Here is a 22,218-nt window from a genome sequence, read left to right as displayed (position 1 = left end):
AAAACATACTTAATGTTGTTTAACCACATTCTAGATAGGTAAGCTATTATAATCCAATTCATTTTGAGTTTAGTTTCTCTGGTTAGCAAATAGCATAGTATAGTGTTCAACATCTAGGGTGAAATTTAATAGGGTGAGAGATTTGATAAGAAATCTCCAGTTTTTTTAAAGCGGCAATCATCTACACTTCAAAACCAGTTTGATTGCCGCTTTAAAAAAACTGGAGATTTCTTACCAAAGCTCTCACTTTCTGAATCTCTCATCCTATTAACCCCCCCCCCCCCTATTGTCTTCAATTGGCAAATCCAATCTGTTGTGATGTGAACAATTTAGCAAATTTTAAAGAAAATACTATGCCTTTGCTCGTGCAGACAACCGAATTATAAAAATAGTAATTCCACTTAGTATATGTTTTGTTTAAATAGCAACCTATGCATGTTCTTTGCAGCCTTTCTCTTAGCAATTCTCCTTCTATTCATTATTTTCTTGTCAAACTATCTCTCTGTGGGAAACAAATATGGAAGCCAGACACAGGTTATCTGGTCTCAACATGTCCCGTGAAAGCAGAGACAGGGGAGGGAGGACGTCACAGTGAAAACAAAATTCAGAAGGCCAAGTTAAACCCTCACAACATCATGTACCATGGTAATCACATAACTGTGAATTTCGGCAGAATTATAAATCATTTATATGTAATCTGTGTTAAGCTGGTATTCAATGTTGTGGCTGTCGAGTGTTGGAAAGTGGGCATGTCGGCAAAAACGGCAATTGATTGTCGAAAAACACCTGTAAATTCGACAATCCGTGTATGTTCCCGACAAAACAGAGTTGACCTGTTTTGCAATCAGAATTTGTCGTCAATGCTAAATCGGCAACATTGAATAGGCAAGTGCCGATATTTTTCCTGTCGGGAAATATTGGCACATATTGAATACCCCCTTAATGTCTTACATTGGGATCAGTATGAGTTACCTAAACTGAATTACAGAGACTGATATACGGGTATGGTGTAAATAACGATGGTCAATACCATGTCATTATTTTGGCTGTTAGCATTGTGGTTGTGTCGCTGTTTTCTTTCTGTGTTTTACTTGTCGTTATTATGCTTTTGGCAGTTTTTTAATTGTCATCATGTCGGTATATTGTCCATCGGCATTTGGTTGTGATGATTCTGTCAATTGGTATGCCTGCTGTCTGTATCTTAATTACATACCATATATATATATATATATATATATATATATATATATATATATATATATATATATATATATATATATACATTGCTAAACATAAGTCCTTAAGAGTCTGTAGCTTTTGCATGCAGAGCTTCCAGCTCCTGAGGAAGGTGTGGGTTTGCCACATTGAATTGCGTTGACCCTCTTTGTTGATCAAACTTCCGGACAAGCCAAATGCCACATTGCATACCGTCCTCATACTCCTCCAACTGCGAGGACTCCTTGCTAAACACGGACCACTCCATCCATTTTGGGTAATTAATAACCTCCAGCTGGGCAATAGACCAGAACTTTACAATACCCTATAATTCCTTTTAAATATTACAACTCACCCAATGCCAACTGTGGGAGTGGTTAAAAACATACCTACCTATTTAATGGTCTCAACAATAATGACTTATTGATCGATCAAAAGGAGACCACTCATCACTTTTTACTTTATATTTTTTATTTTAACTTCAATCAGACATCACGTGAATGTTTTTAATGAGCTCAGATTGTACAGTATGTTGATATCTACCTACATATGAGGATAGCTCTCTTTTAATTCAATAAATTGTTTATTATAATGCAAATTTTGCCTTCTATATCAGTGACATCGTGTGCTGCTCTCAGGGCCGGCGCTACCCACTCAGCGGCTCCTGCGGTGCAGGGAGGCGCCGGACTGAAGAGGCGCTCAAGCCTCTCCCTGCACTGCCGGGACATGGTGTCTCCTGTACTGCGCCTGTCATACAGACAGCGGTGCCGGAAGCACAGCAACAACACAGAGCTGACTACCGCATCGGCTATCGCTTAATCAGGTCTTCTCCACCATGAGTGTCCCAGTTACCAGTATTTTCAGCAATAGCCTGGAAACTGCTGGGGCAGCTGCAATGTTGCTTTGCGCTGCCTGTGTGACATGCGCGGGACACACCTGGAGCTGCAGCTACAGCATGCTTTCTCTTCACTTCCTGGGGTAGGTGTACTGGGCTGGCTGCCACCAACCCCAAAACTGTGGGGAAAGGGATAGGTTGTCTGGTAATAAACACTTGCTGAGTGGTTTCACCCTAGACCACCAGGGAAAGCAGAGTTATAATAGATAAACTGCTTATCTTAAAAGCAATAAAATATGCTTATCTAAAACCACAAATTAAATATAAGACATCGTTATATATATATATATATATATATATATATATATATATATATGCAGACGGCGGCACTCACCCAAAATGAATTCTCATAGGCAGTGGTCTTAACAACGTTTCGAACCTTTAATTGCGGTTCTTCATCCTGATGAAGAACCACAATTAAAGGTTCGAAACGTTGTTAAGACCACTGCCTATGAGAATTCATTTTGGGTGAGTGCCGCCATCTGCATGTATGGATTGACCCTGGAGGTTATGGAGGGCACCCCATTGTAAGCAAGGTCCGTCAAGGATGTGCTGCTCATCTCTGGACGATATATATATATATATATATATATATATATATATATATTGCCTGACCCTAACCCCGTCCTTGCCCCAGTACTGCCAAAACTGCTATCTACCTTTACCATATAAGCCTTTAATGGTAACTCCGTGGCAACGAGCATGAAACCCCTAGTAAGGAGCATGTAACCCCTGTTTTTGAGCAGGAAACCCCTGGCAATGAGCATGTAACTCTTGGCAATGAGCATGTAGGTAAGCGCCACTTATGTGGCATAATATATAACCGACATTACGGTGTGTGGTATAATATGTATAAGGCATTATGGCGTGTGTTATAATATGTAATAGGCATTACGGTTGTGGCATAATGTGTAATAGGCATTACAGTGGGTTATAACATGTAATAGAAATTATGGTGTGTGACAATCATGTGTAATAGGATTTACGGTGTAAATTTTTCGGCTATCAATGGTTTTGGTGTGTGTGTGTGTGTGAGGGGGGGGTACCAATTCGTTTTCTAACACAGGGCACCAAAATGTCTACATATCTACATATGCTATTGCTAATTTTTAGTTTGCAGGGGGACGCCGAACACCCTAGCACCGGCTCTGGCTGCTCTGCCTCTATTTATAGAGATTGAGAGAGTTTCTGGTGGCTTTTTGTGCAGACTCCAGTCGCTGCACTAATAGTGCCAGTGTTTCCTGTAAATGATGTTTAAATAAGTGCTGCTGTAGAGAGCCTATGTAGCACCGCAGCTACTGTACAGTATTATCTATCTCTGGCTGAGTTTACACCAATATGGGTGCCTTCCAGAGGTACTGTCAGCCCATAGAGATGTCAGACTTAGTGATGTCTTCTAGGCAAATGCACAAAGCACTGCATGGACTCCATATATTAGCACCTGCAGAAACATCTTTATCACACATCCCCTGTAATTCATCACACGTCTTTGAGCACAAAGGCACACATAGCCATCAATGTGCTGGAGAAAGGTGGCAATATTTTCTTAGAACATATGCTCCTTATTCTTCTTCCCAGTGCTTCCTTTATGGTGGAGGAGGGTGATGATGCCACAGCTGTGTTTGGCACACTCCCCATGGCCGCATAGCAGCAGCATCTGCAGTGCCTGGGATTGCTGCAGCCCGGACTGTATCCCAACGACAGCTGCTCATGCCACACACCGCATGGCCACGCTAACTTCTGCCAACTGGGGAGGGGGGGCATTGCCCATGCAGCCAGAAGGGTCTCCGGCCACAGGAGCCCATAGGCTTCTATAGGGTACCCTAGTTGTGTTGGTTTTAGTGCATTCGAAATTGAGGTAAAAATCCTGAAACTGGGGTTTACACAGCATTTTTGATTTAGCGCATCCCGCCCTCAGTGAGATAGCACCCGAGAGTATAATACAGGGGATTATTCGCACCTGATCCCTGCTCTGAGAATTTGCAGAATCCTGCAATCATGTTGCCACCACCCGGTCAGAGTGAAATACCGCCATGTGAAAAAGCTGCAAATGGTTTAAAAATTACGCAGATAGGTGATTAGCTGCAAATTCATTCTCAACTCACTCCTACATCAAATGCTATTTCCAGTGTGTGCAATCTGTGCATAACCCAGGATCTATTCTGCCTGTGAGCTACAAACAGGCTAATGGAGGCCATGGCTGACATCACACACCCGTACTATAGACGCCTGGGCATGCCTGTATTTTCCTTGACAATCCCTAAATTATTTTTAATTATTTTTCTATAAATGCACAGAAGACAAAATTGCTTTGTTGATACATGTCGTATTGTATTTCAAATGTAACTTTTTTTTCACTTAAAATATGGATGACAAAATTACTTATTTCATGCAAAAAGCATTTAGCAATATAAAAAATAATTAAACAATTGGGCAAAATTAATTCATAGTCATCATCCCCGAAAACAGGTTGTTACCACCCCCAAACACCGGCTTCCTGTGAATCAACTTGGAAAAGGCTTGCAATCTGAAAAGACAATGGATTTTTGCATTGAATGGCATTGTGCATGTGCGCCATGATCTTTGCTTGTGTTCATTGGATTAATAATTGTCCACCTTGCGAAATCGCAGGGGTTCAATCAGGTCTGAATGATCCCCACAATTACATGGAATGCCATCAAGTACACTACAAACTAGTATAAGGTACAGCTAGATAGCACCTAGGTCAGGCATGTTTAACGTTGGCCCTCCAGATGTTGTGAAACTACACATCCCAGCATGCTTTGCCACAGTTTTGCTATTAGAAAATGCTAAAACTATTGCAAAGCATGCTGGGATGTGTAGTTTCAAAACATCTGGAGGGCCAACGTTGGACATGACTGACCTAGGTCATTCAAACTGATATTTGGCAGAGAAGAATAGGAAGTCACATGCTCTTCTTCGGACCTCTGACTCGGACCCCCCTCCCGGTGGCGGGAAACAGTGTTCGCATGTGATAAATCACATGTGAAAGGACCGCATGTGGACCTACCCGGTCGGCTTGCAGAGGATCGAATATGGCATCTTTCTGGATAGGGTCTCCATTTTAGGGCACAGCAATGTAGGATAGGATTTTTCTTAAAGCTTATTGAAAACAGAACTTTTCAAATGTCTGATCAGCCCTGATGTTATGTTTAGAATAACAAGATAATAATTATACAACATTGATTTTGGTAAGCTGAGCTTACAATCTAAATACTACTTTTAAGTATATGCAGGGTCTGATTGGGTGTAAAACAAAATGGTTTCATAAAGTTCTAAAGAGCTCTTGAAAATGGTTTGTTGATTGGAAATATATGTAATTCTCTATCTCAGATAAATCACCAAACACTAAGCAGCTGCTGATAATTTGGTGTGAGTAATTGTAGAGCCAATAAGTTGAAGGAGTACTTATTAAAAGAAGCTGCTTTTTTATCTGCTGGCAAGTCCAATTTAGTAATGTACTCTCCATGTGGGCTTAGAGACTGATGCTGGGTAAATTAGGCACCTGATTTAAAAACACTCCATCCATAAGAGCTCCTATTTTGCTCATCCATAAATTTTTGACTTTCTTCATTACTAGCTATTTGCAGCAGCTTATAGCACAATATGTATCAAATTAGCCATGGAGAACATCTTAGGCAGGCACCCTGCTGACTTCAAACATGCACTTAATGTGTAATGCAATTTCAGGAGGATGTTCAACATCCTCCGTATGAAGGGTTACTCTGATGATTTTAAGGGAATACCCCCACGCTGTACTTCTCTCACTGACATCCCATTTAAACTATAATTTGTCTCACTTCAAAATGTGTTGCTGTGCTGAGAATATAGCTGCCACTCTGAAGCCATTTTTCTTATGTAGAGGAATTGATTTAGTTGCTTATTGTTCAACAATGAGACTGGGAGGACATTCCCACTTACGGAAAGGAGAAAATGTCTCTAAAGACAAATATGTGCTTTACAGACGAACTAGTGAGATGTACATTTGTTTTCTAAATGGTTAACTTTTTCGTTGTCACTGAAATAGCAGGCTATCCGAAACTAAAGGTTTTCATAAGCCTGGGTCCTGGACAGCTATGACAATCTTATATCTAAAGCCCCATACACACTAGAGCAGTAGTAGCCAACCCTAGCCCTCGAGAGCTACCAACAGTTCACATTTTCCAGACAACCTAGCTGCTGCACAGCTGCACTCATTAATCACTGACACATTTTAAAAGAGCCACAGATGGAGCTAATTAGATCACTTGTGATTCTGTGAGGAGACCTGCAAAACATGCACTGTTGGTAGCTCTCGAGGACTAGGGTTGGCTACCCCAGCACTAGAGGATATAGTAAAAGATATCGCTCAGAAAGGCCTTTAGAGAGTGATCTTTTTTACAATATCCTCTTGTGTGTGTACTCAATATTGTTATCGATGTGTGCGCCATTGCATCATTAACGACCTCTGTCGTCAGCTCAACATGCAGGTCAATTTGGCTAAATACTGTAGCCAAAGACCCGCATGTTCATCAGATATCGTTCAGTGTGTACACTCAATATCGGCCACCAGCGGACAATATAATTACAGTAACGATATCAGTGGCGGCCAGGGTTGCCTAGCGTGTATGGGGCCGCCGCTTGACTATACTGTAAATTCCTGAGTCAATAAGCTTGTGGTGGATTCATTATTTTGCATACTGAATGATTTGATGTTTTAAGCCTCATTTATTTTATATTGTTCTCTTTTCCATAAGTGCCCCCCCCATAAAAAATAGATAATAAAAAAGGAACATTAGACCCTTTAGCCATAAACATTAATGATTGTGCTTACGGTAATATTGGAGTTTTTTTTTTACACTGAATAAAGTATTACCTACTTAGAATTATGGGCAGGGCTGTCCTCAGAAATTGTGCCCAATACAGAAGAAAAAGGTAGTAGAACCCCCTCTGACCCAGATCATACACAGGCTCCTGACAGTACTAAGATGTGCCTCGTGCCCCATAGACCTGTCCTCTTTTCCCCAGCCTGTCCAAAAGACCAACATTGCACATACCTGTCCTCTTTCGGTTATGTTGCATTGAACACAGGCTTGTCTCTGTTCATCTATTCTAATTTTGATCACCAACCACCAGCCATTGGGAACATTAAAGTAACTTTTAGGGATAGGGTCGGTGGAAGAGTCTGAGACATGGAAGGAGTCAGTGAAATACATGGGGTGAGGTGGCCACAGGAACACATCGGAGAGGGGTCAGAGATACACTTTGGAAGTGATGGGACATAGGTCTACTTATAGATGCTAAGATAACTGACTGATTGTGCAAAAGGGACCCTGGTTTATAGTGTGAAGAGCACAGGTCACTAAGCAGCCTCAATAGCACACCTTCTAGGACCAGGTATAAACAGTGCACAAATTCACACAATAAAATGACATAATTAAATGTTAAAGGTGCATGACACATCCTATGTAATCCTTACGATTATATATATCACATCAGTCATGGGTACATCAGCTCAGAGTTAACAGTTGTCACCATGAAGTTGTATATCCTCACATGTGTACTTGGTAGCTTTCTCAATAAGTTCATGCAAGCCCCTTGCTTCCTCCTGCAACTCTCCTCTGATCCCCGCACTGTCCCTGGCTGCTTCACTTGTCCCAAGCAACGGAAAGCCATCCCCTCTTTTAAAGTTTAGCACCTGGCTACCCTAGCAGGACTCCACATATTTTACTATACTAGAAGTTTCAGCCTCTTTTCCAGGTGTGGGCAGAGACAGCAGAGCCCTGAGTGCAGGCAGCAGCTATGCACTGGCACAAAATTTGTGTCCGGCTTTCAGATCAGGACATTCCCCTGAGAGCAGGTCTGCCGCTAGGAATTTTGGGGCCAGGACTTATTTTCAGTCTGCGCCCCCCAATTGTTCACCCAGTAGGGGTGGCAGCAGTGCGGCATCACCCTCCTGCATCCCCTCAGTGAGCCCACAATGCACAGTGCAGCCTGCAGAGCCTGGGACACAGAGGGGAGCACCCGGATGATGCTGATAAGCACTCCCCCTCTGTGTCCTGGGCTTGGTGCTCTGCAAGCTGCCTGGGCCCTTGACAGCTGTACCCACGGCACTCTCCTGTCGGCAGCCCTGCCTGTGGGTCTTGCAGAATGTACCAGGAGTCTTAGAGACAGGTTTAAGTGTGCGAATAGATCTTCGGCAAGCTGGTGCCACCCCCCCAACCCCACACGCGCACACACACCCCTGTAGTCCTGGGCCCTGTGAATTTGTATTAGCTATACCTCAATGATTGCAGTCCTTGGCATGGACATAATTATTTTCAGAGCGAATAAGAACTTCTATCAGGAGCAGTGGCATAACTATAATTTATGCGCCCCCGCCGATTATTATGCAGCGCTGTGGGTCTGTGGCGGCAGCATTACAATAGCCCCGCAGCCTCCAGCGCCCGCACTTAAACAGCGCCTCCCCATTACTGCGGTGTGACTATTGTTACGCCACTGATCAGGAGCTGCATCATCATGATTACATATTTTTTTGGACTTTGCCTACTGCAAATGAATGCAAAAGTGTCAGTAGAACTCAAAAAGCAAGTATAATGCCTGGTTAATACTACATGTGATATGTGATTGCTCTGGACTTATACTGTCATTGGCATTTTCCTAATGCCAGGGAATAAATAGCCTTAGTCCTGCACAAACGAATATAGTGTTAATTAATGTTTCATGATGGATAGTATAGTATAGAAGTAGAACCTGGTCTAACATTTTGAATTTAAATTATTATTATTACTATTATTGTTTTTTGTTTTAGATGATATGTGAGCCTATTCTTCGCTAGTCTTGCGTTTTTTATGTAAAGTAAGGCCACAAACATTTTGGATATGAATTATTTTTCTACCAGACCATTTAGTGCCAGTAATACATTACAAATTTGTTTCTCTCAATATCAAATATCTATTTTTCACTGTTTTAACCAACATCTCTGTGAGAAATGCGCACAATATCCGCTAAAAATTCCAGCATCGCTCACATTTGTTATATAAGTTCAAATAAAAAATGTTGTGTAAAAAAGATCATATTTCCTATATAAGGTAAACATTACAGGTCATAATGATGAATAAAAATGTTTGCTTGACCAGTTTCACACCAATTTTGACAAATTAATTTGGCACTTAAAGGGAAGAAAAAGGAGAAACGAGCCTTTTTATAGCCAATGTCTAAGCTACACATATCAAAATTAAGGATTGGATGTGTTAATGACCACTGTAATGCTATTTGTTACTGTAATATCATTTAACAAATATCTTGTTGGAGCTGGTCTCGGATAACTAACGCAGACTGAGGAAATCGCTTGATCCCTCTGCTCCTTAAAGTTCATGAGGTCCACCTCGACGGCTCCAGAGGCGGGGCTGCATCACAGTCCAAAATTAAAATCTGGGAATCACGCGAACTGTCAGTGATTCCTGGCAGCGTTTGTGATCAAGATAAGCAGTTTGGATTCCGAACCGCTCCGAACATTGCCCACCACGAGCTGCGCTTGCGCGTTTCCGGTATAGCTCGGAAACCCTAGTGCGGCCGAATGGTGAAGTCTCGCGAGGTGCTGAGTCTTTACAGGCTCAGCGTCCGGATAATTCGGTGCCATTTAGTTGCATGCTTCCAAGCTGCGCACAGCTCTGCTGTGTAGTTAGTCTCTGGGTCTGAGTCAGTTGGGGGTGTACTGGGCTGGCAATGGGGTCTGTGGCAGATGGAGGGGTGTTGTTCTGCCGCCACTTTTCATCGCCACTTCACAAAGCCAAATCCAAAACCGAATCCCGGCGGACAAATCCAAATCCAAATCTTCGGCCTCGGCACCAATCTCTAGTTTGTGATGGAAGTGCATCCACCATTTACATTTTAGATTGCGCTGCAGTCCCACCTCTGGGCCGGTCACTGACAACTACGCATGTGCAGTGACTACAGCCAGGAGTGAAACCAGAAAAAAATGCTTTATTGAAACATGTCTGCAACCAAATCAGTCTTTGGACGGTATTCAATTTCCGCCTGTGAAAATAGTGACCCCAGCCTATTCAATACTGCCATTTCCGACAGCATTGAAGGCAGATTACAACAAAAAAGGTTTGAGTTTAAAACAAGTCGGATCTGTTTTGTCGGAAACAGACTGTTGAATTTTCAGCAATCCGCAGCCGTTTTGCCGACACGACCACTTCCTGACACTCGACAGCCGGAACATTGAATTCCGACTGTCGAGTTACAGTCGAGCTGAGCTAAAATGGCCCAGGATTCCGACTATCGGGATGTTCTGACAGTCGTAATCCTGGATTGAATATGGCCCTTTGTCTGCATAGTACTAAACGGAGGTATTGTTCTGGCCTGACATTTATAATAAATAGCTAATAAATTAAATGTATTTTTGCTGTAATAATTCAAATAATATCTGCTAGTTAACTGGGAAAAATGTGATACTTGATAAATAGGCTCTAAACGAGATATAAATAAATGTAACTTTATAACTGGATGGTTCATTTTGTAATAAAAAAAATGGATACAAATGTTAATGTACTGTACTGTATATTAGTATTTTAACTTTTCTCCCCACAGAATGAAAGTAATCAGCTGCCCCAAAGATATATTTCCATCCCTGTCTATAGTTGTATGCTCATCTATGCTCATCCCTTTTTCCTTTCTTCCGTTTTTTTTCATCTGTTTCTGCTCATGTAATTCTCCATGTGTTTTTCTCTCAATGCGGAGGGCAGCCATAGAGGTGCAATAGAAAATTGCCATCTGTGTGTGTCTCTGAATAGTGACTGATCACTCTTTTCAGAAACACCTGCTGACAATCCATGGATAGCTTTATAATCAGCTTGATAAAGCAGTTACTTTCTTGTCTTGCTGCCCAAGATGTTCGCTGGCTGAGGTGCAATAAAATGAAATGAAAAAAAGATCAATCCATTTTTTCCAAAACTGCTCTTTTTTTTTTTTTTAAATGTTCTGGAAAAACATGACCTTAACCTCTCATGAAAAAGGAAAACTGCAAGGCTGTACATTTTAGGTGCACATTAATTATCTCTCTTTATCTATATTACATGCGCTATAAAAATAAATAAATGTATATATACTATTCTGTACAGGATAAAATGTTTGGAACACCGGCTGTAAAATCTGAAATATATAGATAATGACATGTAACCTATAACTGTAAATAACTCTACAAATTGAGAATTTTGATATCAATGATTATACTTTAGTTTGTAAGAAGCTGCTTAGAACTTTATGGTTTGCACAAGAGCACTGATCCCTATGGCCTTGTGTCTTTATATGGACACAGCACAAGTCAGTGACTTTTGTCATTCTTATTTACAGTGGGTGGTAAATTATTTCATGTTTCTGAAAATTCTCCATTTAATGTTCCCTTCCTTTTCTTTCATTTATTCTCTCTCTTTCTCTCACGGCTCAACAACACATTATCAAACACCTCACCCACTTTCATGAAGATGTTTAAGGAACACATTGGAAAGCAGCCTTTTAGAGCTATTCAAAGCTTGTGCAATTTGATCACCATTGCTATGGAGCTTTGTATACTGTACGTACTAGCCCCCATAGGTAGCATGCAGTAGTTATGTTTAATTATGTCAAAATACAAGTCTCCTCCACAGTCAGGCATAGGCAAACACAGGGGGTGGGGTTCCACTTACCCAGACACAGCCCCTGCCTCCAGCCGATGTCTCAAATCTTGACCACAATAATATAGTACTCTATATTATGGTTTTACTAAAGCTATACATTTGATACAGAAAGTTAAAAAGTATGTTATTGGACTGAAGATGGAAATCAAGTACCAGGAGGAAGTACACCCGAATTTATGGACATAATGTTATAGTGATCTGGTTGGAAATGTACCCGGGGCACAGTGATGAAAGACTGCCATGGTAATCACCTATGATGTTGTACACTTTCTACTACCAAACCCATCCTTTTAAAAAAATACTGACTTTTAGCAATGTCACCGGGACATTCACCCCCCTTCTTGCTGGTTTCTCTGGATTTCACATTCAGTCCGTCTGTGAGTCCTATTGGTTCCACCTATATGGCCATCCTCAAAACATGACCCTTTCTTTCGTAATACAAGAGTATTAATCCATTGTTTTATTTTATGCCATACAAGGTCTTCTCTGGCTTCCACTTATTCAACCTGTTGTTCCAAATAGCCCGTCCTCTAGTTGGACATCTGCCAGTTTACCCAAGCACCTTATTAGCCAGGTTTTTTAAATCTGCTTCACCCTTGCTACATACTGTATTGGCTCTTTATAACCTCTATAATCAATTTTAAAGTCCGATAGCGTCAAATAAATGGTTGATGTTTTACAAATAATTGTATAAGTTAGTATTATTAAGACATAGGATCTAAATATGTAACATGAATTTAAATAGAAATGGGTGTATAAAATAAAGCGCACGACAACAAGGTACAGCAGCTAATAGGAATCAACAAGTGTCATGTCATATCAACACTCAAATGTGAAACACACACCACACTTCTGAGGAAGGACATCTAGTCCGAAAGTGTGGTGTGCATTACCTGTTTTTGCCTGGCTGGACGATCATCCCCTTACTTTCCCTGGACCAAGAGGACTTCAAATTCCGGTATCTGGAGCCCCATTTTCCAACAAGGTGAAATATTTATCCGTTGAAAAACCATTGGGCAGTCACCTCATTCAAAGTTATGTATGATTCCATTTATGTATCTGTAAACATGCGGTGGTAGCGCTGTGTGGTTTCACAAACCCCTTGCATTCTCTAAATATATAACATAAAAAAGGGATTTCACCACTACTGTAGCTCAACATTCCAAAATAATGAGATGTATAATATCAATAAACACAATATCTGTTCGACCAGATAATAATATCACACACTCATCTTATTAGAAATGACATAATAGGATTATACTGTATATGACAAAGCCCTAGCAGAATAAATCCCCCAGTAAATATATTGACCTAAATTCAATACTTTTAGATTTTCAAGATGTTTTCATTTGTTCGGTTGTTTAAAATCTGGTCTCACCATCAGCAGCAAAAAAAAGGGCTCTCCTCAACTGCACACACATAAGAAATAGAAATGGGGAAGGGAAGCTGCTAAAGGAAATGTAAAAATGAATAGGAATAATTAATAATCTGTGCCTCCTTTATTAGCATAAATCTGTTATGTACACCCTTTAGTCTAATAAAAAATAATAATAATAGTAGTAGTAGTTATCAGTAGCAGATGTCAGTAAAATCTGTTGGAGAGCCTAGCAGTGGCAGTAACTCCCTATAGAAAGCACCCCTGCTAATCACAGGCAGCCCCAGAGAGAAGTGTTCTCTTCCCGGGACTGCCAAATTGGGCTGAGATAGCTCTCCCCATGGGAAGTACAGTAGTAGTAGTGGTAGTAGTAATAGTAGTAGTAATAGTGGCAGTAATAGTAGTAGTAATAATGGTAGCAGTAGTAATAGTGGTAGTAGTAGTAGCCCACAAAAGTGCACTAATTAGAAAAATGAATGCCCATTTTAACTGTTGAAGGTAATAGGGTAAATGTAATGATGGGAGATTGCTGCATGTCTACTCAATGTTTTAAAGGGACAGTCATTTAACAGACCAAACCATGATTATTTCCTTTGAAGTGATTGCGCCATGAAGACAATGGGCAGAATCGCTGTAAACTTGATGTCTCCATTTTGCAGGCTGCTACATTGATCCCAATTTGTCTCCAACAGTATGATGATAAATATAAAGTATCTTTCTGGGTTGAATTCAAATGTTCACGGTAATTAATTACTAAGACCATGCTATTAGCCTCAGCAGACTCAGACCCAGATCTTGTTACGAGTGAAGAGGTTGTGTTGGGAGATATTTTGAGATACGCAAAGAGATGTGCATTGGTGTAGCTTGGATAATGGCCTTGTGTGTGAGTAATATTTTATGTTTACTATGGTAGAAGACAAGTAACCAATGTAGGGAATGACATAGCGGACCCACAGATGATGAACATCTATCAAGGAAGATTAGCCTTGCAGCGGCATTCAGAATGGATTGTAATGATGAGAGTTTGTATTGCGGAAGACCAGTAAGAGACTATTGCAATAATCTATGCAGGAGATAATGAGGGCATGGATTTGAGTATTATCAGTGTCTTGCATAAGGTTTGGTCATATTTTGGATATGTTTTTTTAGATGCATGAACATCATTTGTAGGCAGGTTGAATGTGGGGAACAAACGACAGTTCAGCGTCCAGGATGACACCAAGGCAGCAAGCCTGTGGGCAGGGCCGAAACTAGGGTTTCTGGTGCCCGGGGCAAGACGTTCATTTAGTGCCCCCCCCCCCCCAAAAAAAAAAAAAAAAAATTATATATATATATATATATATATATATATATATATATATATTTATGTGCTTACAGACAACAGAAGGGTGATATTAAGCCAACAAACAAGACAATATATAATATATTATTATATATACACTGTATTCTGAAATGAAATATATATTTATAAATTATCCCTCAACTGGTCCACTTGCATCAAGATACATATATACTAGAAACTATATGAACCGTAAAACAGGGATAGTGCGCGCCGAAGGCGCGCGCTAAAAATTTAGGGCATGTTTTTTTTGGGGGGGGGGAGAAGTGGTGTGGTCACATAGTAGTATCAATTCACATTATAGCACACACCGTAATGCCCAGTACACATTACAGCACACACCGTTATGCCCAGTACACATTCCAGCACACACCGTAATGCCCAGAGCACATTACACCACAAACCGTAATGCCCAGTACACATTATAGCACACACCGTTATGCCCCCCCAGTACACATTATAAGCATGCGACCATTGCATAATAGACTGACAGGTAATCCTATAGCAGCTGGTGGTACCCTGCTGGGACTTGTAGTGCCACCAAAGCATAATAGGCTACAGGTACTTACATTGCAGCTTGGGATGCTCTGCTGGGAGTTGTGGTGTCCCAAGGACTGAAAAAAGTGCATGCTGCGACTTGTTGTGCCACAGCTGCATAATATGCACGGGGGGGGGGGGGGGGTGTTTGTCCGCAGCATTGTTATCACTTAAGCAGAAGAGGTGGCGGGGGGACGACAATTGAAGCTGCACACTGCTGCAGCAGCATGGAGGGGGGAGATATAGCGGAGCTGATGAGTAATAAGCAGCGTGGAGGATGACAAAGGTTTTAAAGCAGCCAGCAGCCACAACACAGTAAGCAACTTGGTCTGACTTCTTACCACTGCCGCTTGCCCCCCGCTGCTCCTCCACGCGCCGCTGTTGCTCCCGCTCTCTGTCCAGCGCGTCATCAGCGTAACCACAGAGCCCCGCGACAGACTGAATTTATTAGGAGAGCGACGTGATGACGTCGCGCTTGCAGGACCTGACACCGGCACTTTATTACATGCAGTCCCCGAAACCTGGGTGTCTCCCGGACCTGACAGCGCCCCCCCCCTCCAGCGCCCGGTGCGCGTGACCCCCCAGCCCCCCCCTAGTTACGGCCCTGCTGTGGGGTAGGATTGATTGTTGTGTTCTCGTGATAGAGATATCCGGTTGGTAACTACTTTTGTTTGGTGGAAATATAATACGTTCTGTTTGAGAAAAATAATACTTTTTAAAAATCGCATCGCATGCCATTTGCTGGCATGCAATGCTATGCGATATTTCATTGTACAAGCACTCCTGTTAATTTAACGGGAGTATCGCATCGCACACCACTAAATACCTATGCGATGGGCGCCGTGCTAGGAAACAAGTACCATATCAAGTTTCAGGTGGCGAGATACAGTAACATCTATGTTGAAACGTCATAATGGCCATAGGCGTGCGCACGGGGGGTGCCGGGGGTGCACAGGCACCTCCTAATGCCCAGCAGCTGCAGCCTGTCAGTGGGGTCTGGGTCAAGACAAACACAGTTTGACAGCGGTCACCTGTATATTTATTAGCAGCGTGAGCGTGGGCGGCCGGGTGCCGAGTATGAAGAGGGAGTAGAGGTCAGAACAGCGGGATCAGTGAAATGACAGCGCCAGCAGTAGTCCCCCGCTGCTGCGGAGCTCTGCAGACACTCTCGCGAGAAGATGATTTCATCATCTTGCGAGTCTGTCTGTGTCTGCAGCAGCCGCTGGGACTGTGTAAAAATAGTGCGCCGTGCGGGACATGCAGGAGGCTCGGAGCTCATGAACGGCTATGGAGGAGCTCAGGCAGGGAGGCAGTGCTCGAGCCGACACTGCACAAAAAATGTGGCTGTTCTGTAAGTACAATTCTCTGCCTGGCTTCATACATAAGATACTATGATTGATGTGTGTTTGTGTATGTATGTATATAATATATATATATATATATATATATATATATATATACAGTATATATATATATATATATACATATATATATATATATACATACATATACACACACACACATCAATCATAGTATCTTATGTATGAAGCCAGGCACTCCACAGCCTTTTCAATACATTTTAGTAGCAAAGATGTGAATTCTGACATTCGGGGTCATAGAATCCCTTTACACCTTGATAAAGGTAATTATAACCCAGAGGAGTACCACTGCCTTTGTTTGCACCGTTGTTGAGATGTGTGTGTATATATATATATATATATATATATATATATATATATATATATATATATATATATATATATATATATATATATATATCTATATATATATATATATATAGATATATATATATATATAGATATATATATATATATAGATATATATATATATATAGATATATATATAGATATATATATATATATATATATATATATATATATATATATATATCTATATATATATCTATATATATATATATATATAGGGAGAGAGAGAGAGAGAAGGTTTCAATGCTTCTAGGAGGGTCCTGGGAAGTTGCACTGGGGCCCTGGCTGCAGCCCCCTAAATATACCCCGATCCCGCATCAGGGCTGTGTGTAGGGTAATGGACACCACGCATTGGTGCCAGGGAGAAGGCACAAGAAGCAATGAACATATAATCCCCTTGGCAATGAGCATGCAACCCCCCTTCCCCTGACAACAAGCATATAACCCCCCCCAGGCAACTAGCATGTGACCACCCCCCTTGGCAATAAGCATGTAACTCCCTAGAAATGAGCATGTCATTTCTCCTAGCAATGAGCATGTAGCTCCCTCTAGCAAAAAGCATGTAATCCCTAATAGGAATGAGAATGAAACCCCTGGCAAGAAGCATGTAGGTAAGCTTCACTTACTGTATGTGGCATAATATGTAATAGGCATTACGGTGTGTAGTGTAATGTGTAGTAGGCATTACGGTGTGTTGTATAATTAGTAGTAGGCATTACGTTGGGTGGCATGTTATGTGTAATGGGCATTACAGTGTCAATTATTGAAGCGCGCCTTCATCACTCACTGTCCCTCTTTCTGGTGTATGTGTGGGGGAAATGATTAATTCTGAAGTGCATATAAATAAATAAGTCACCTTCTATTTAGTTTGCATTGGCGCCTAATAGGAGGTGATGGACATGCCCAGTAGGCGGTAATGGACACACCCAGTAGGTAGTGATGGACACGACCCTCCAATGGTGCACCCCCTAATAAAATGGGCTGCGCACGCCTATGATAATGGCATTCAGTGACACAGAAAAATAAAGATGGTGACAAATCTGCGGAAGATAGGTAGACTTGGGTATCATCCGCTTACACATACTACTGAAATACAAGAGCTGATTTGTTTGACAAAATATGTGGTAAAGATTGAGAATAGCAGAGGACCTAAGACTGTGCCTTGCGGTGCTCACTCTGATTCAGAGTAACAAACATTGAATGAGTGATTAGATCGGTGGGATGAAAACCAAGAAAGGGCTGTGTCCTGAAGATCTAGGAATTGTAGTGTAGAGTATTGTAGATCTAAAAGAATAAGAAATTAGTAATGGCCTTTAGGCTTGGTAGTTACCAGATCATTCACTACATTAGTCTCTGCTGTCTCTGTGGAGCATTGGGGTTGAAAGCCTGACTGAAATGGGTTCAATAAGTTGTGTGAGCTAAGCAACTCTGGTGTAAGGCAAATGTAGGCAGGTCTATAACCCAGCACCAGCTTCCTCTATTGGTAGTATATTCTGTCTAGATTTTAACTTACTGTATCCTCTCATAATAATTTACTATATATAAAAAAATCAACGACCTACAGTATTGATTTTAATATGAGGTGCTACAGTACCCTGTTACTCTTTACAAATGTCACACAAAAACAACAAAAAAAGTCATATTTAAGACACAAGTATTTCACTTAAAAAAAGAAAAATCGGTCTTTATTAATATGCATTAAAATCAATTCGGAAAGCTATATATCTGCAAAATAGAACCCACTTACAATTCTTGGGAATGAATTCATGGACATTTATTTGCTCCAGACTTCTTGTGTTGCAACAAAGTAGGTCTTGGTTTTTTTTTTCCCTTCTATTTTGAAGGAAATGATTTGGCTAATGATCCCCATGCATTAACATTACTGTGTATTGGAGCAATGTCCCGATTCCTCAACCTGGGAAATTGGAAAGATATTTAAAAATCCATGCACATTTATTATTCCCACAATGCATCAATGATGATTGACAGATCAAAGGTAGTTTGTAGGTGCTGGCGAGAAATAGTTTTTTCTTCTGTTTTTTAGGTTTTTGTATTTGGCATCACCCTGGATAATAGGAATACAAAGAAATAGAAAAGACACACCATTGATTTGTTTGTGGCACACATTTGTGACTCCGATAAGGTGTGCAGGTGTCACATGCTATTGTCCTTTTGGTCCTATTTGGGCAGATGTATTAAGCCTGGTATAGACTAGAGCCATCCAACTCCCAACTGTCTTTTTCAAAAACAAGCTGATTGGCTGGTGTGTTATCTCCTTCCACTATATCTCCACTTTACCTCTTCACCAAGCTTAATACATCTGCCCCTTTGTCTCTTATTGGAAGCTTAATACATCTGCCCCTTTGTCTCTTATTGGAAGGTGGTGATTACTTCAGGCATCTAGCTGCACCCAGTTTGAAGCGCAGGGACTTCATCTATTTTTCTTTACCCTTAGTGTTGATGAAGGGCATGATGGGTCTTGTAGTTTCCCAACAGTTGGAAGGCCATAGTTTGGACATGCCTCTATTAAAGTATACATGCTGCCATAGATGTTGGCTAGCGTGGGAAAAGCATAGCGTGGGAAAAGCAAAGTACACTTATTGGCCCTTATTCTGATTGAGTCGGACGGCTGCTTGTTCAGTCGGATGGCCGATGTATTGTGTTTGCGCATATGCAGAGGCAATCCGAACAGGGGGTGGAGAGGGGCGTGCGTACGCCACACGTTTCATGGGCGTTCCCATGAAAATGCTGGGCGTACGTATGCTAATCCAGCCATGACTCACGTGTGGGGGGCAGACAGCTGACATAGCCAGATGCCAGCTGCCCGCCCATATCCCTGCATTCGCGCGAAGAAATGCCCGAGTGGTCTGGAGCACCCCGAGCTTTCTGACCACTCGGTCCATCATTCGATGGTCGGCAACCATCGGGGGATGGGGGAGGTTCCCACATATGGGGAAGTTGTTCACATGAAACATCCACTCACGGTCCGTTCACTTGACGTCTTACCGCATTCAGATGGTGTGAGCGATCCGTATGGTAGGCGGGGCTAAGAACACTCGGTGGCCGTCCGAAAATACGCATCCGTCCGAGTTAACTAGAATAAGGGCAATTGTTCTGAGATACACGAGTTACAGAGATAAGTATAAGTATGTTTAATAACAAGATAAAAGAGGAGTGCAGTGTCTGAGATTTGGGAGAGACACTGATTATGTAGAAATGAGAGTCAAATGAATACAGAGATGCTAACAGGAAATTAATGAGGAGAGGATGGAGAAAAAATTAGTGTGCAAACAAGTGAAGTGCTGTGAGTTTTACCTACAATACAGTTGCAATCATAAGTATGCCAGGGTGTAGTTGTGTTAGGCCAGGGAGGTTAGGATTAGGCAATAAGGGGGGGGGGGGGGGGTTATTAGTGCTAGTGAAGTCAGGGTGCCGTTTTGGCTGCAGGATCCACCGCAAGATCTGCAGTGGATGATAGACTGTGAGCTCAGTACACTTTGCTTAAGGCCTGTTTTGGGAAAGAGCGTTCTGTCCCCCTGCCGAATTGATTGGTTTGAAAAACTTTTATGAAAATCAATGCTGCATAATCGCACATCCCATTAGGATCCATCTGAGGTCTATTTTTATATATATATTTGAAGTCATTCCATGTGTAGTCCTCTGACACACTTAACAGCATTATGGGCCCCTGGGCAATGCAGTGCAGTGGGCCCCTGCCTACCCCCTCCTATGTCACAGCCAGGGTTGGTGCTAGGGTGTTAGGCGCCCCCCTGCATGCTTTAAATTTATGGCCTATGCCACACACCAAAAACAATGTGGCCACTTAATACCACCCCTAAATCAGATTATGCTGAACAGTGCGAAACCACCTACAGGTAACACTCCACAACAAAACGGACAGTGCGTGCAAAAATTTCACCATTCCCTACATCACGCTACACGTCCCTTTCCCATACATAACACCGCACATCTACGTACTCTACATCACACTGCCTACATCACGCCATATGTCCTTGTCACCCACATCATGCTGTAACTCACAGTCCCCCACATCAGGCCACATGTCCCCATCCCCATACATTACACCACCTACATACATCACATTTCACGTTCCCATCCCCTACATCACAAAACACGTCCATGGCCCCTACATTACGCCTCACGTCCCTGCCCCTACATTACGCCTCACGTCCCTGCCCCTACATTACGCCTCACATCCCTGCCCCTACATTACGCCACACATCCCTGCCCCTACATTAAGCTGCACGTCCCTGCCCCTACATTACGCCTCACGTCCCTGCACCTACATTACATCTCACGTCCCTGCCCCTACATTACGCCTCACGTCCCTGCACCTACATTACGCCTCACGTCCCTGCACCTACATTACGCCTCACGTCCCTGCCCCTACATTATGCTGCATGTCCCTGCCCCTGCATCGTGTCCCAAATCTACAGACTATATCAAGCCAACTACATCACATCACACGTCTCCAACCCCATACATCTTGCCACACATCCCCATCCTCTAAATCACACCGCACAACCCCGCATCACGCTGCAAGGTTCCGTTCCCTACATCATACTGCATGTTATGTACCCTACATCACAACCCAATATGACATAATTTGCAGAATGAGGACTCCGTAAACAACTTTGGCACATATTAAAAAGTGACGCAATCCTAAAACCAATAATATCATGGCTGGCACAGGGCCCCTCACCTTGATCCTCTTCAGGTAGGAGGTCTGCCAATAGCTCGTTTCCCTGCTGCAGCTGCTGGACATCCACCAGTGCAGGTTACACTGCTCATGGTCATTCTAGAACAGCTGCCGCTGCTTCCCTAGCTTCTGCAGCATCTCCGCACTGCTCTCCACGCAGCTGCTGGCATGTAAGGATCTCAGCCCGGGCAGCTATTTCTGCAGTCCCACCTTTGGGCCTCTCATCTATGCTGCAGTCCCTGCTCTCTCTGCTGATGTGGCCTGCAGTGACACTGTGAGTGGAGCTTTGAGCTGGCTGTACATTACTAGGAGTGACGCTGTCACCGTGACAGTCCCGGTGACACCGCTCTGCGGAAAGGTCTGCCCATGCATACCACCCCCGGTTCCGATGCACCTGCCAGCAACACTAGGTAAACGAGACAGCCGGGCAGAGTGATTGGGACCCTGGCTGTCTCAGAGCATGTGGTCCATACGTCCGCGGGTGGCACGGCTATTTGAAATGACGAGACAGCAGGGCAGAGTGCTGGAGAACCCGGCTGTCTCAGAGCATGTCCTCTATCCATCAGCGGGCAGCGCGGCTATTTGAAATGACGTACAGCTCGGCTGCCAATCAGGCAGTCGCAAGCTGACGCGTCATTTGAAATAGCCGTGCCGCCCGCGGACGGATGGACGACATGCTCTGAGACAGCTGGGGTTTCCAGCACTCTGCCCGGCTATCTCATTT

General features: G+C 42.5%; 1 protein-coding gene across 13 annotated transcripts in view; it reads left to right on the top strand.

Annotated features, from left to right (window-relative positions):
* Window positions 1-22,218, top strand: part of LOC146064321 (uncharacterized) — a 626,027-nt gene that overhangs the window by 106,231 nt on the left and 497,578 nt on the right. The gene's annotated exons all lie outside the window — the stretch shown is intronic.

Source organism: Crinia signifera, chromosome 3 (genome assembly GCF_055691185.1).
Source record: "Crinia signifera chromosome 3, ASM5569118v1, whole genome shotgun sequence".
NCBI lineage: Eukaryota > Metazoa > Chordata > Amphibia > Anura > Myobatrachidae > Crinia > Crinia signifera.
Note: the sequence above shows the minus strand (reverse complement) of the source record. Positions and strands in the feature narration are given on the sequence as shown.